Source organism: Ranitomeya imitator, chromosome 1 (assembly GCF_032444005.1).
Source record: "Ranitomeya imitator isolate aRanImi1 chromosome 1, aRanImi1.pri, whole genome shotgun sequence".
NCBI classification, from domain to species: domain Eukaryota; kingdom Metazoa; phylum Chordata; class Amphibia; order Anura; family Dendrobatidae; genus Ranitomeya; species Ranitomeya imitator.
The window spans coordinates 618,332,704-618,347,496 of NC_091282.1; positions in this window are offsets into that span (position 1 = coordinate 618,332,704).

Below are 14,793 nucleotides of genomic sequence, written 5' to 3' on the forward strand. Positions count from 1 at the left end.
GGCGGATTCAGAAGCCTCTGGCAGCCGTGCTCCTCACACCAGCATTATTGTAGGTGTGTACCCCATGGTTTGTGCACACAACGTCTTTCTCAGGCGGATTCAGAAGCCTCTGGCAGCCGTGCTCCTCACACCAGCATTATTGTAGGTGTGTACCCCATGGTTTGTGCACACAACGTCTTTCTCAGGCGGATTCAGAAGCCTCTGGCAGCCGTGCTCCTCACACCAGCATTATGGCAGGTGTGTACCCCATGGTTTGTGCACACGACATCTTTCTCAGGCGGATTCAGAAGCCTCTAACAGCCGTGCTCCTCACACCTGCATTATTGTAGGTGTGTACCCCATGGTTTGTGCACACGACGTCTTTCTCAGGCGGATTCAGAAGCCTCTGGCAGCCGTGCTCCTCACACCAGCATTATTGTAGGTGTGTACCCCATGGTTTGTGCACACAACGTCTTTCTCAGGCGGATTCAGAAGCCTCTGGCAGCCATGCTCCTCACACCAGGATTATTGTAGGTGTGTACCCCATGGTTTGTGCACACAACATCTTTCTCAGGCGGATTCAGAAGCCTCTAGCAGCCGTGCTCCTCACACCAGCATTATTGTAGGTGTGTGCCCCATGGTTTGTGCACACAACGTCTATCTCAGGCGGATTCAGAAGCCTCTGGCAGCCGTGCTCCTCACACCAGCATTATTGTAGGTGTGTACCCCATGGTTTGTGCACACAACGTCTTTCTCAGGCGGATTCAGAAGCCTCTGGCAGCCGTGCTCCTCACACCAGCATTATGGCAGGTGTGTACCCCATGGTTTGTGCACACAACATCTTTCTCAGGCGGATTCAGAAGCCTCTAACAGCCGTGCTCCTCACACCTGCATTATTGTAGGTGTGTACCCCATGGTTTGTGCACACGACGTCTTTCTCAGGCGGATTCAGAAGCCTCTGGCAGCCGTGCTCCTCACACCAGCATTATTGTAGGTGTGTACCCCATGGTTTGTGCACACAACGTCTTTCTCAGGCGGATTCAGAAGCCTCTGGCAGCCATGCTCCTCACACCAGGATTATTGTAGGTGTGTACCCCATGGTTTGTGCACACAACATCTTTCTCAGGCGGATTCAGAAGCCTCTAGCAGCCGTGCTCCTCACACCAGCATTATTGTAGGTGTGTGCCCCATGGTTTGTGCACACAACGTCTATCTCAGGCGGATTCAGAAGCCTCTGGCAGCCGTGCTCCTCACACCTGCATAATGGCAGGTGTGTACCCCATGGTTTGTGCACACAACTTCTTTCTCAGGCGGATTCAGAAGCCTCTAGCAGCCGTGCTCATCAAACCTGCATTATGGCAGGTGTGTACCCCATGGTTTGTGCACACAACGTCTTTCTCAGGCGGATTCAGAAGCCTCTGGCAGCCGTGCTCCTCACACCAGCATTATTGTAGGTGTGTACCCCATGGTTTGTGCACACAACGTCTATCTCAGGCGGATTCAGAAGCCTCTGGCAGCCGTGCTCCTCACACCAGGATTATTGTAGGTGTGTACCCCATGGTTTGTGCACACAACGTCTTTCTCAGGCGGATTCAGAAGCCTCTGGCAGCCGTGCTCCTTACACCAGCATTATGGCAGGTGTGTACGCCATGGTTTGTGCACATGACATCTTTCTCAGATGGATTCAGAAGCCTCTAACAGCCGTGCTCCTCACACCTGCATTATTGTAGGTGTGTACCCCATGGTTTGTGCACACGACGTCTTTCTCAGGCGGATTCAGAAGCCTCTGGCAGCCGTGCTCCTCACACCAGCATTATTGTAGGTGTGTACCCCATGGTTTGTGCACACAACGTCTTTCTCAGGCGGATTCAGAAGCCTCTGGCAGCTGTGCTCCTCACACCAGGATTATTGTAGGTGTGTACCCCATGGTTTGTGCACACAACATCTTTCTCAGGCGGATTCAGAAGCCTCTAGCAGCCGTGCTCCTCACACCAGCATTATTGTAGGTGTGTGCCCCATGGTTTGTGCACACAACGTCTATCTCAGGCGGATTCAGAAGCCTCTGGCAGCCGTGCTCCTCACACCTGCATTATGGCAGGTGTGTACCCCATGGTTTGTGCACACAACTTCTTTCTCAGGCGGATTCAGAAGCCTCTAGCAGCCGTGCTCATCAAACCTGCATTATGGCAGGTGTGTACCCCATGGTTTGTGCACACGACGTCTTTCTCAGGCGGATTCAGAAGCCTCTGGCAGCCGTGCTCCTCACACCAGCATTATTGTAGGTGTGTACCCCATGGTTTGTGCACACAACGTCTTTCTCAGGCGGATTCAGAAGCCTCTGGCAGCCGTGCTCCTCACACCAGGATTATTGTAGGTGTGTGCCCCATGGTTTGTGCACACAACATCTTTCTCAGGCGGATTCAGAAGCCTCTAGCAGCCGTGCTCCTCACACCAGCATTATTGTAGGTGTGTGCCCCATGGTTTGTGCACACAACGTCTATCTCAGGCGGATTCAGAAGCCTCTGGCAGCCGTACTCCTCACACCTGCATTATGGCAGGTGTGTACCCCATGGTTTGTGCACACAACTTCTTTCTCAGGCGGATTCAGAAGCCTCTAGCAGCCGTGCTCATCAAACCTGCATTATGGCAGGTGTGTACCCCATGGTTTGTGCACACGACGTCTTTCTCAGGCGGATTCAGAAGCCTCTGGCAGCCGTGCTCCTCACACCAGCATTATTGTAGGTGTGTACCCCATGGTTTGTGCACACAACGTCTTTCTCAGGCGGATTCAGAAGCCTCCGGCAGCCGTGCTCCTCACACCAGCATTATGGCAGGTGTGTACCCCATGGTTTGTGCACACGACATCTTTCTCAGGCGGATTCAGAAGCCTCTAACAGCCGTGCTCCTCACACCTGCATTATTGTAGGTGTGTACCCCATGGTTTGTGCACACGACGTCTTTCTCAGGCGGATTCAGAAGCCTCTGGCAGCCGTGCTCCTCACACCAGCATTATTGTAGGTGTGTACCCCATGGTTTGTGCACACAACGTCTTTCTCAGGCGGATTCAGAAGCCTCTGGCAGCCGTGCTCCTCACACCAGGATTATTGTAGGTGTGTACCCCATGGTTTGTGAACACAACATCTTTCTCAGGCGGATTCAGAAGCCTCTAGCAGCCGTGCTCCTCACACCAGCATTATTGTAGGTGTGTGCCCCATGGTTTGTGCACACAACGTCTATCTCAGGCGGATTCAGAAGCCTCTGGCAGCCGTGCTCCTCACACCTGCATTATGGCAGGTGTGTACCCCATGGTTTGTGCACACAACTTCTTTCTCAGGCGGATTCAGAAGCCTCTAGCAGCGGTGCTCATCAAACCTGCATTATGGCAGGGGTGTACCCCATGGTTTGTGCACACGACGTCTTTCTCAGGCGGATTCAGAAGCCTCTGGCAGCCGTGCTCCTCACACCAGCATTATTGTAGGTGTGTACCCCATGGTTTGTGCACACGACGTCTTTCTCAGGCGGATTCAGAAGCCTCTGGCAGCCGTGCTCCTCACACCAGGATTATTGTAGGTGTGTACCCCATGGTTTGTGCACACGACGTCTTTCTCAGGTGGATTCAGAAGCCTCTGGCAGCCGTGCTCCTCACACCAGCATTATTGTACGTGTGTACCCCATGGTTTGTGCACACGACGTCTTTCTCAGGCGAATTGAGAAGCCTCTAGCAGCCGTGCTCCTCACACCTGCATTATTGTAGGTGTGTACCCCATGGTTTGTGCACACGACGTCTTTCTCAGGTGGATTCAGAAGCCTCTGGCAGCCGTGTTCCTCACACCAGGATTATTGTAGGTGTGTACCCCATGGTTTGTGCACACGACGTCTTTCTCAGGCAGATTCAGAAGCCTCTGGCAGCCGTGCTCCTCACACCAGCATCATGGCAGGTGTGTACCCCATGGTTTGTGCACACGACGTCTTTCTCAGGCGGATTCAGAAGCCTCTGGCAGCCGTGCTCCTCACACCAGCATTATGGCAGGTGTGTACACCATGGTTTGTGCACACAACGTCTTTCTCAGGCGGATTCAGAAGCCTCTGGCAGCCGTGCTCCTCACACCAGCATTATTGTAGGTGTGTACCCCATGGTTTGTGCACACGACGTCTTTCTCAGGCGGATTCAGAAGCCTCTAGCAGCCGTGCTCCTCACACCTGCATTATTGTAGGTGTGTACCCCATGGTTTGTGCACACAACGTCTTTCTCAGGCGGATTCAGAAGCCTCTGGCAGCCGTGCTCCTCACACCAGCATTATGGCAGGTGTGTATCCCATGGTTTGTGCACACGACATCTTTCTCAGGCGGATTTAGAAGCCTCTGGCAGCCGTGCTCCTCACACCAGCATTATTGTAGGTGTGTACCCCATGGTTTGTGCACACGACGTCTTTATCAGGCGAATTCAGAAGCCACTAACAGCTGTGCTCCTCACACCTGCAATATTGTAGGTGTGTACCCCATGGTTTGTGCACACAACGTCTTTCTCAGGCGGATTCAGAAGCCTCTGGCAGCCGTGCTCCTCACACCAGCATTATGGCAGGTGTGTACCCCATGGTTTGTGCACACGACGTCTTTCTCAGGCAGATTCAGAAGCCTCTGGCAGCCGTGCTCCTCACACCTGCATTATGGCAGGTGTGTACCCCATGGCTTGTGCACATGACGTCTATCTCAGGCGGATTCAGAAGCCTCTGGCAGCCGTGCTCCTCACACCAGGATTATTGTAGGTGTGTACCCCATGGTTTGTGCACACGACGTCTTTCTCAGGCGGATTGAGAAGCCTCTAGCAGCCGTGCTCCTCACACCTGCATTATTGTAGGTGTGTGCCCCATGGTCTGTGCACACGACGTCTTTCTCAGGTGGATTCAGAAGCCTCTGGCAGCCGTGCTCCTCACACCAGGATTATTGTAGGTGTGTACCCCATGGTTTGTGCACACAACGTCTTTCTCAGGCAGATTCAGAAGCCTCTGGCAGCCGTGCTCCTCACACCAGCATTATGGCAGGTGTGTACCCCATGGTTTGTGCACACGACGTCTTTCTCAGGTAGATTCAGAAGCCTCTGGCAGCCGTGCTCCTCACACCTGCATTATGGCAGGTGTGTACCCCATGGTTTGTGCACACGACGTCTATCTCAGGCGGATTCAGAAGCTTCTGGCAGCCGTGCTCCTCACACCAGGATTATTGTAGGTGTGTACCCCATGGTTTGTGCACACGACGTCTATCTCAGGCGGATTCAGAAGCCTCTGGCAGCCGTGCTCCTCACACCAGCATTATGGCAGGTGTGTACCCCATGGTTTGTGCACACGACGTCTATCTCAGGCGGATTCAGAAGCCTCTGGCAGCTGTGCTCCTCACACCAGCATTATGGCAGGTGTGTACCCCATGGTTTGTGCACACGACGTCTTTCTCAGGCGGATTCAGAAGCCTCTGGCAGCCGTGCTCCTCACACCAGCATTATTGTAGGTGTGTACCCCATGGTTTGTGCACACAACGTTTTTCTCAGGCGGATTCAGAAGCCTCTGGCAGCCGTGCTCCTCACAGCAGGATTATTGTAGGTGTGTACCCCATGGTTTGTGCACACAACGTCTTTCTCAGGCGGATTCAGAAGCCTGTAGCAGCCGTGCTCCTCACACCAGCATTATTGTAGGTGTGTGCCCCATGGTTTGTGCACACAACGTCTTTCTCAGGCGGATTCAGAAGCCTCTGGCAGCCGTGCTCCTCACAGCAGGATTATTGTAGGTGTGTACCCCATGGTTTGTGCACACTACGTCTATCTCAGGCGGATTCAGAAGCCTCTGGCAGCCGTGCTCCTCACACCTGCATTATGGCAGGTGTGTACCCCATGGTTTGTGCACACAACTTCTTTCTCAGGCGAATTCAGAAGCCTCTAGCAGCCGTGCTCCTCACACCAGCATTATTGTAGGTGTGTACCCCATGGTTTGTGCGCACGACGTCTATCTCAGGCGGATTCAGAAGCCTCTGGCAGCCGTGGTTCTCACACCAGCATTATTGTAGGTGTGTACCCCATGGTTTGTGCACACAACGTCTATCTCAGGCAGATTCAGAAGCCTCTGGCAGCCGTGCTCCTCACACCAGCATTATTGTAGGTGTGTAACCCATGGTTTGTGCACACGACGTCTTTCTCAGGCGGATTCAGAAGCCTCTGGCAGCCGTGCTCCTCACAGCAGGATTATTGTAGGTGTGTACCCCATCGTTTGTGCACACGACGTCTTTCTCAGGTGGATTCAGAAGCCTCTGGCAGCCGTGCTCCTCACACCAGCATTATTGTAGGTGTGTACCCCATGGTTTGTGCACACGACGCCTTTTTCAGGCGGATTGAAAAGCCTCTAGCAGCCGTGCTCCTCACACCTGCATTATTGTAGGTGTGTACCCCATGGTTTGTGCACACGACGTCTTTCTCAGGTGGATTCAGAAGCCTCTGGCAGCCGTGCTCCTCACACCAGGATTATTGTAGGTGTGTACCCCATGGTTTGTGCACACGACGTCTTCCTCAGGCAGATTCAGAAGCCTCTGGCAGCCGTGCTCCTCACACCAGCATTATGGCAGGTGTGTACCCCATGGTTTGTGCACACGACGTCTTTCTCAGGCGGATTCAGAAGCCTCTGGCAGCCGTGCTCCTCACACCAGCATTATGGCAGGTGTGTATACCATGGTTTGTGCACACAACGTCTTTCTCAGGCGGATTCAGAAGCCTCTGGCAGCCGTGCTCCTCACACCAGCATTATGGCAGGTGTGTACCCCATGGTTTGTGCACACGACGTCTTTCTCAGGCGGATTCAGAAGCCTCTAGCAGCCGTGCTCCTCACACCTGCATTATTGTAGGTGTGTACCCCATGGTTTGTGCACACAACGTCTTTCTCAGGCGGATTCAGAAGCCTCTGGCAGCCGTGCTCCTCACACCAGCATTATGGCAGGTGTGTACCCCATGGTTTGTGCACACGACATCTTTCTCAGGCGGATTCAGAAGCCTCTGGCAGCCGTGCTCCTCACACCAGCATTATTGTAGGTGTGTACCCCATGGTTTGTGCACACGACGTCTTTATCAGGCGAATTCAGAAGCCACTAACAGCCGTGCTCCTCACACCTGCAATATTGTAGGTGTGTACCCCATGGTTTGTGCACACAACGTCTTTCTCAGGCGGATTCAGAAGCCTCTGGCAGCCGTGCTTCTCACACCAGCATTATGGAAGGTGTCTACCCCATGGTTTGTGCACATAACGTCCTTCTCAGGCAGATTCAGAAGCCTCTGGCAGCCGTGCTCCTCACACCAGCATTATGGCAGGTGTGTACCCCATGGTTTGTGCACACGACGTCTTTCTCAGGCAGATTCAGAAGCCTCTGGCAGCCGTGCTCCTCACACCTGCATTATGGCAGGTGTGTACCCCATAGTTTGTGCACATGACGTCTATCTCAGGCGGATTCAGAAGCCTCTGGCAGCCGTGCTCCTCACACCAGGATTATTGTAGGTGTGTACCCCATGGTTTGTGCACACGATGTCTATCTCAGGCGGATTCAGAAGCCTCTGGCAGCCGTGCTCCTCACACCAGCATTATGGCAGGTGTGTACCCCATGGATTGTGCACACGACGTCTATCTCAGGCGGATTCAGAAGCCTCTGGCAGCCGTGCTCCTCACACCAGCATTATGGCAGGTGTGTACCCCATGGCACACGACCTCTTTCTCAGGCGGATTCAGAAGCCTCTGGCAGCCGTGCTCCTCACACCAGCATTATTGTAGGTGTGTACCCCATGGTTTGTGCACACAACGTCTTTCTCAGGCGGATTCAGAAGCCTCTGGCAGCCGTGCTCCTCACACCAGCATTATTGTAAGTGTGTGCCCCATGGTTTGTGCACACGACGTCTATCTCAGGCGGATTCAGAAGCCTCTGGCAGCCGTGCTCCTCACACCTGCATTATGGCAGGTGTGTACCCCATGGTCTGTGCACACAACTTCTTTCTCAGGCGGATTCAGAAGCCTCTGGCAGCCGTGCTCTTCACACCAGCATTATGGCAGGTGTGTACCCCATGGTTTGTGCACACGACATCTTTCTCAGGCGGATTCAGAAGCCTCTGGCAGCCGTGCTCCTCACACCAGCATTATTGTAGGTGTGTACCCCATGGTTTGTGCACACGATGTCTTTATCAGGCGAATTCAGAAGCCACTAACAGCCGTGCTCCTCACACCTGCAATATTGTAGGTGTGTACCCCATGGTTTGTGCACACAACGTCTTTCTCAGGTGGATTCAGAAGCCTCTGGCAGCCGTGCTTCTCACACCAGCAATATGGAAGGTGTCTACTCCATGGTTTGTGCACATAACGTCCTTCTCAGGCAGATTCAGAAGCCTCTGGCAGCCGTGCTCCTCACACCAGCATTATGGCAGGTGTGTACCCCATGGTTTGTGCACACGACGTCTTTCTCAGGCAGATTCAGAAGCCTCTGGCAGCCGTGCTCCTCACACCTGCATTATGGCAGGTGTGTACCCCATGGTTTGTGCACATGACGTCTATCTCAAGCGGATTCAGAAGCCTATGGCAGCCGTGCTCCTCACACCAGGATTATTGTAGGTGTGTACCCCATGGTTTGTGCACACGACGTCTATCTCAGGCGGATTCAGAAGCCTCTGGCAGCCGTGCTCCTCACACCAGCATTATGGCAGGTGTGTACCCCATGGTTTGTGCACATGACGTCTATCTCAGGCGGATTCAGAAGCCTCTGGCAGCCGTGCTCTTCACACCAGCATTATGGCAGGTGTGTACCCCATGGTTTGTGCACACGACGTCTTTCTCAGGCGGATTCAGAAGCCTCTGGCAGCCGTGCTCCTCACACCAGCATTATTGTAGGTGTGTACCCCATGGTTTGTGCACACAACGTCTTTCTCAGGCGGATTCAGAAGCCTCTCGCAGCCGTGCTCCTCACACCAGGAATATTGTAGGTGTGTGCCCCATGGTTTGTGCACACAACATCTTTCTCAGGCGGATTCAGAAGCCTCTAGCAGCCGTGCTCCTCACACCAGCATTATTGTAGGTGTGTGCCCCATGGTTTGTGCACACAACGTCTATCTCAGGCGGATTCAGAAGCCTCTGGCAGCCGTACTCCTCACACCTGCATTATGGCAGGTGTGTACCCCATAGTTTGTGCACACAACTTCTTTCTCAGGCGGATTCAGAAGCCTCTAGCAGCCGTGCTCATCAAACCTGCATTATGGCAGGTGTGTACCCCATGGTTTGTGCACACGATGTCTTTCTCAGGCGGATTCAGAAGCCTCTGGCAGCCGTGCTCCTCACACCAGCATTATTGTAGGTGTGTACCCCATGGTTTGTGCACACAACGTCTTTCTCAGGCGGATTCAGAAGCCTCTGGCAGCCGTGCTCCTCACACCAGCATTATGGCAGGTGTGTACCCCATGGTTTGTGCACACGACATCTTTCTCAGGCGGATTCAGAAGCCTCTAACAGCCGTGCTCCTCACACCTGCATTATTGTAGGTGTGTACCCCATGGTTTGTGCACACGACGTCTTTCTCAGGCGGATTCAGAAGCCTCTGGCAGCCGTGCTCCTCACACCAGCATTATTGTAGGTGTGTACCCCATGGTTTGTGCACACAACGTCTTTCTCAGGCGGATTCTGAAGCCTCTGGCAGCCGTGCTCCTCACACCAGGATTATTGTAGGTGTGTACCCCATGGTTTGTGCACACAACATCTTTCTCAGGCGGATTCAGAAGCCTCTAGCAGCCGTGCTCCTCACACCAGCATTATTGTAGGTGTGTGCCCCATGGTTTGTGCAAACAACGTCTATCTCAGGCAGATTCAGAAGCCTCTGGCAGCCGTGCTCCTCACACCTGCATTATGGCAGGTGTGTACCCCATGGTTTGTGCACACAACTTCTTTCTCAGGCGGATTCAGAAGCCTCTAGCAGCCGTGCTCATCAAACCTGCATTATGGCAGGTGTGTACCCCATGGTTTGTGCACACGACGTCTTTCTCAGGCGGATTCAGAAGCCTCTGGCAGCCGTGCTCCTCACACCAGCATTATTGTAGGTGTGTACCCCATGGTTTGTGCGCACGACGTCTATCTCAGGCGGATTCAGAAGCCTCTGGCAGCCGTGGTTCTCACACCAGCATTATTGTAGGTGTGTACCCCATGGTTTGTGCACACGACGTCTTTCTCAGGCGGATTCAGAAGCCTCTGGCAGCCGTGCTCCTCACACCAGGATTATTGTAGGTGTGTACCCCATGGTTTGTGCACACGACGTCTTTCTCAGGTGGATTCAGAAGCCTCTGGCAGCCGTGCTCCTCACACCAGCATTATTGTACGTGTGTACCCCATGGTTTGTGCACACGACGTCTTTCTCAGGCGAATTGAGAAGCCTCTAGCAGCCGTGCTCCTCACACCTGCATTATTGTAGGTGTGTACCCCATGGTTTGTGCACACGTCGTCTTTCTCAGGTGGATTCAGAAGCCTCTGGCAGCCGTGCTCCTCACACCAGGATTATTGTAGGTGTGTACCCCATGGTTTGTGCACACGACGTCTTTCTCAGGCAGATTCAGAAGCCTCTGGCAGCCGTGCTCCTCACACCAGCATCATGGCAGGTGTGTACCCCATGGTTTGTGCACACGACGTCTTTCTCAGGCGGATTCAGAAGCCTCTGGCAGCCGTGCTCCTCACACCAGCATTATGGCAGGTGTGTACACCATGGTTTGTGCACACAACGTCTTTCTCAGGCGGATTCAGAAGCCTCTGGCAGCCGTGCTCCTCACACCAGCATTATTGTAGGTGTGTACCCCATGGTTTGTGCACACGACGTCTTTCTCAGGCGGATTCAGAAGCCTCTAGCAGCCGTGCTCCTCACACCTGCATTATTGTAGGTGTGTACCCCATGGTTTGTGCACACAACGTCTTTCTCAGGCGGATTCAGAAGCCTCTGGCAGCCGTGCTCCTCACACCAGCATTATGGCAGGTGTGTATCCCATGGTTTGTGCACACGACATCTTTCTCAGGGGGATTCAGAAGCCTCTGGCAGCCGTGCTCCTCACACCAGCATTATTGTAGGTGTGTACCCCATGGTTTGTGCACACGACGTCTTTATCAGGCGAATTCAGAAGCCACTAACAGCTGTGCTCCTCACACCTGCAATATTGTAGGTGTGTACCCCATGGTTTGTGCACACAACGTCTTTCTCAGGCGGATTCAGAAGCCTCTGGCAGCCGTGCTCCTCACACCAGCATTATGGCAGGTGTGTACCCCATGGTTTGTGCACACGACGTCTTTCTCAGGCAGATTCAGAAGCCTCTGGCAGCCGTGCTCCTCACACCTGCATTATGGCAGGTGTGTACCCCATGGCTTGTGCACATGACGTCTATCTCAGGCGGATTCAGAAGCCTCTGGCAGCCGTGCTCCTCACACCAGGATTATTGTAGGTGTGTACCCCATGGTTTGTGCACACGACGTCTTTCTCAGGCGGATTGAGAAGCCTCTAGCAGCCGTGCTCCTCACACCTGCATTATTGTAGGTGTGTGCCCCATGGTCTGTGCACACGACGTCTTTCTCAGGTGGATTCAGAAGCCTCTGGCAGCCGTGCTCCTCACACCAGGATTATTGTAGGTGTGTACCCCATGGTTTGTGCACACAACGTCTTTCTCAGGCAGATTCAGAAGCCTCTGGCAGCCGTGCTCCTCACACCAGCATTATGGCAGGTGTGTACCCCATGGTTTGTGAACACGACGTCTTTCTCAGGCGGATTCAGAAGCCTCTGGCAGCAGTGCTCCTCACACCAGCATTATGGCAGGTGTGTATACCATGGTTTGTGCACACAACGTCTTTCTCAGGCGGATTCAGAAGCCTCTGGCAGCCGTGCTCCTCACACCAGCATTATTGTAGGTGTGTACCCCATGGTTTGTGCACACGACGTCTTTCTCAGGCGGATTCAGAAGACTCTAGCAGCCGTGCTCCTCACACCTGCATTATTGTAGGTGTGTACCCCATGGTTTGTGCACACAACGTCTTTCTCAGGCGGATTCAGAAGCCTCTGGCAGCCGTGCTCCTCACACCAGCATTATTGTAGGTGTGTATCCCATGGTTTGTGCACACGACATCTTTCTCAGGCGGATTCAGAAGCCTCTGGCAGCCGTGCTCCTCACACCAGCATTATTGTAGGTGTGTACCCCATGGTTTGTGCACACGACGTCTTTATCAGGCGAATTCAGAAGCCACTAACAGCCGTGCTCCTCACACCTGCAATATTTTAGGTGTGTACCCCATGGTTTGTGCACACAACGTCTTTCTCAGGCGGATTCAGAAGCCTCTGGCAGCCGTGCTCCTCACACCAGCATTATGGCAGGTGTGTACCCCATGGTTTGTGCACACAACGTCTTTCTCAGGTAGATTCAGAAGCCTCTGGCAGCCGTGCTCCTCACACCTGCATTATGGCAGGTGTGTACCCCATGGTTTGTGCACACGACGTCTATCTCAGGCGGATTCAGAAGCCTCTGGCAGCCGTGCTCCTCACACCAGGATTATTGTAGGTGTGTACCCCATGGTTTGTGCACACGACGTCTATCTCAGGCGGATTCAGAAGCCTCTGGCAGCCGTGCTCCTCACACCAGCATTATGGCAGGTGTGTACCCCATGGTTTGTGCACACGACGTCTATCTCAGGCGGATTCAGAAGCCTCTGGCAGCTGTGCTCCTCACACCAGCATTATGGCAGGTGTGTACCCCATGGTTTGTGCACACGACGTCTTTCTCAGGCGGATTCAGAAGCCTCTGGCAGCCGTGCTCCTCACACCAGCATTATTGTAGGTGTGTACCCCATGGTTTGTGCACACAACGTCTTTCTCAGGCGGATTCAGAAGCCTCTGGCAGCCGTGCTCCTCACAGCAGGATTATTGTAGGTGTGTACCCCATGGTTTGTGCACACAACGTCTTTCTCAGGCGGATTCAGAAGCCTGTAGCAGCCGTGCTCCTCACACCATCATTATTGTAGGTGTGTGCCCCATGGCTTGTGCACACTACGTCTATCTCAGGCGGATTCAGAAGCCTCTGGCAGCCGTGCTCCTCACACCTGCATTATGGCAGGTGTGTACCCCATGGTTTGTGCACACAACTTCTTTCTCAGGCGGATTCAGAAGCCTCTAGCAGCCGTGCTCCTCACACCAGCATTATTGTAGGTGTGTACCCCATGGTTTGTGCGCACGACGTCTATCTCAGGCGGATTCAGAAGCCTCTGGCAGCCGTGGTTCTCACACCAGCATTATTGTAGGTGTGTACCCCATGGTTTGTGCACACAACGTCTATCTCAGGCAGATTCAGAAGCCTCTGGCAGCCGTGCTCCTCACACCAGCATTATTGTAGGTGTGTAACCCATGGTTTGTGCACACGACGTCTTTCTCAGGCGGATTCAGAAGCCTCTGGCAGCCGTGCTCCTCACAGCAGGATTATTGTAGGTGTGTACCCCATCGTTTGTGCACACGACGTCTTTCTCAGGTGGATTCAGAAGCCTCTGGCAGCCGTGCTCCTCACACCAGCATTATTGTAGGTGTGTACCCCATGGTTTGTGCACACGACGCCTTTCTCAGGCGGATTGAAAAGCCTCTAGCAGCCGTGCTCCTCACACCTGCATTATTGTAGGTGTGTACCCCATGGTTTGTGCACACGACGTCTTTCTCAGGTGGATTCAGAAGCCTCTGGCAGCCGTGCTCCTCACACCAGGATTATTGTAGGTGTGTACCCCATGGTTTGTGCACACGACGTCTTCCTCAGGCAGATTCAGAAGCCTCTGGCAGCCGTGCTCCTCACACCAGCATTATGGCAGGTGTGTACCCCATGGTTTGTGCACACGACGTCTTTCTCAGGCGGATTCAGAAGCCTCTGGCAGCCGTGCTCCTCACACCAGCATTATGGCAGGTGTGTATACCATGGTTTGTGCACACAACGTCTTTCTCAGGCGGATTCAGAAGCCTCTGGCAGCCGTGCTCCTCACACCAGCATTATGGCAGGTGTGTACCCCATGGTTTGTGCACACGACGTCTTTCTCAGGCGGATTCAGAAGCCTCTAGCAGCCGTGCTCCTCACACCTGCATTATTGTAGGTGTGTACCCCATGGTTTGTGCACACAACGTCTTTCTCAGGCGGATTCAGAAGCCTCTGGCAGCCGTGCTCCTCACACCAGCATTATAGCAGGTGTGTACCCCATGGTTTGTGCACACGACATCTTTCTCAGGCGGATTCAGAAGCCTCTGGCAGCCGTGCTCCTCACACCAGCATTATTGTAGGTGTGTACCCCATGGTTTGTGCACACGACGTCTTTATCAGGCGAATTCAGAAGCCACTAACAGCCGTGCTCCTCACACCTGCAATATTGTAGGTGTGTACCCCATGGTTTGTGCACACAACGTCTTTCTCAGGCGGATTCAGAAGCCTCTGGCAGCCGTGCTTCTCACACCAGCATTATGGAAGGTGTCTACCCCATGGTTTGTGCACATAACGTCCTTCTCAGGCAGATTCAGAAGCCTCTGGCAGCCGTGCTCCTCACACCAGCATTATGGCAGGTGTGTACCCCATGGTTTGTGCACACGACGTCTTTCTCAGGCAGATTCAGAAGCCTCTGGCAGCCGTGCTCCTCACACCTGCATTATGGCAGGTGTGTACCCCATAGTTTGTGCACATGACGTCTATCTCAGGCGGATTCAGAAGCCTCTGGCAGCCGTGCTCCTCACACCAGGATTATTGTAGGTGTGTACCCCATGGTTTGTGCACAC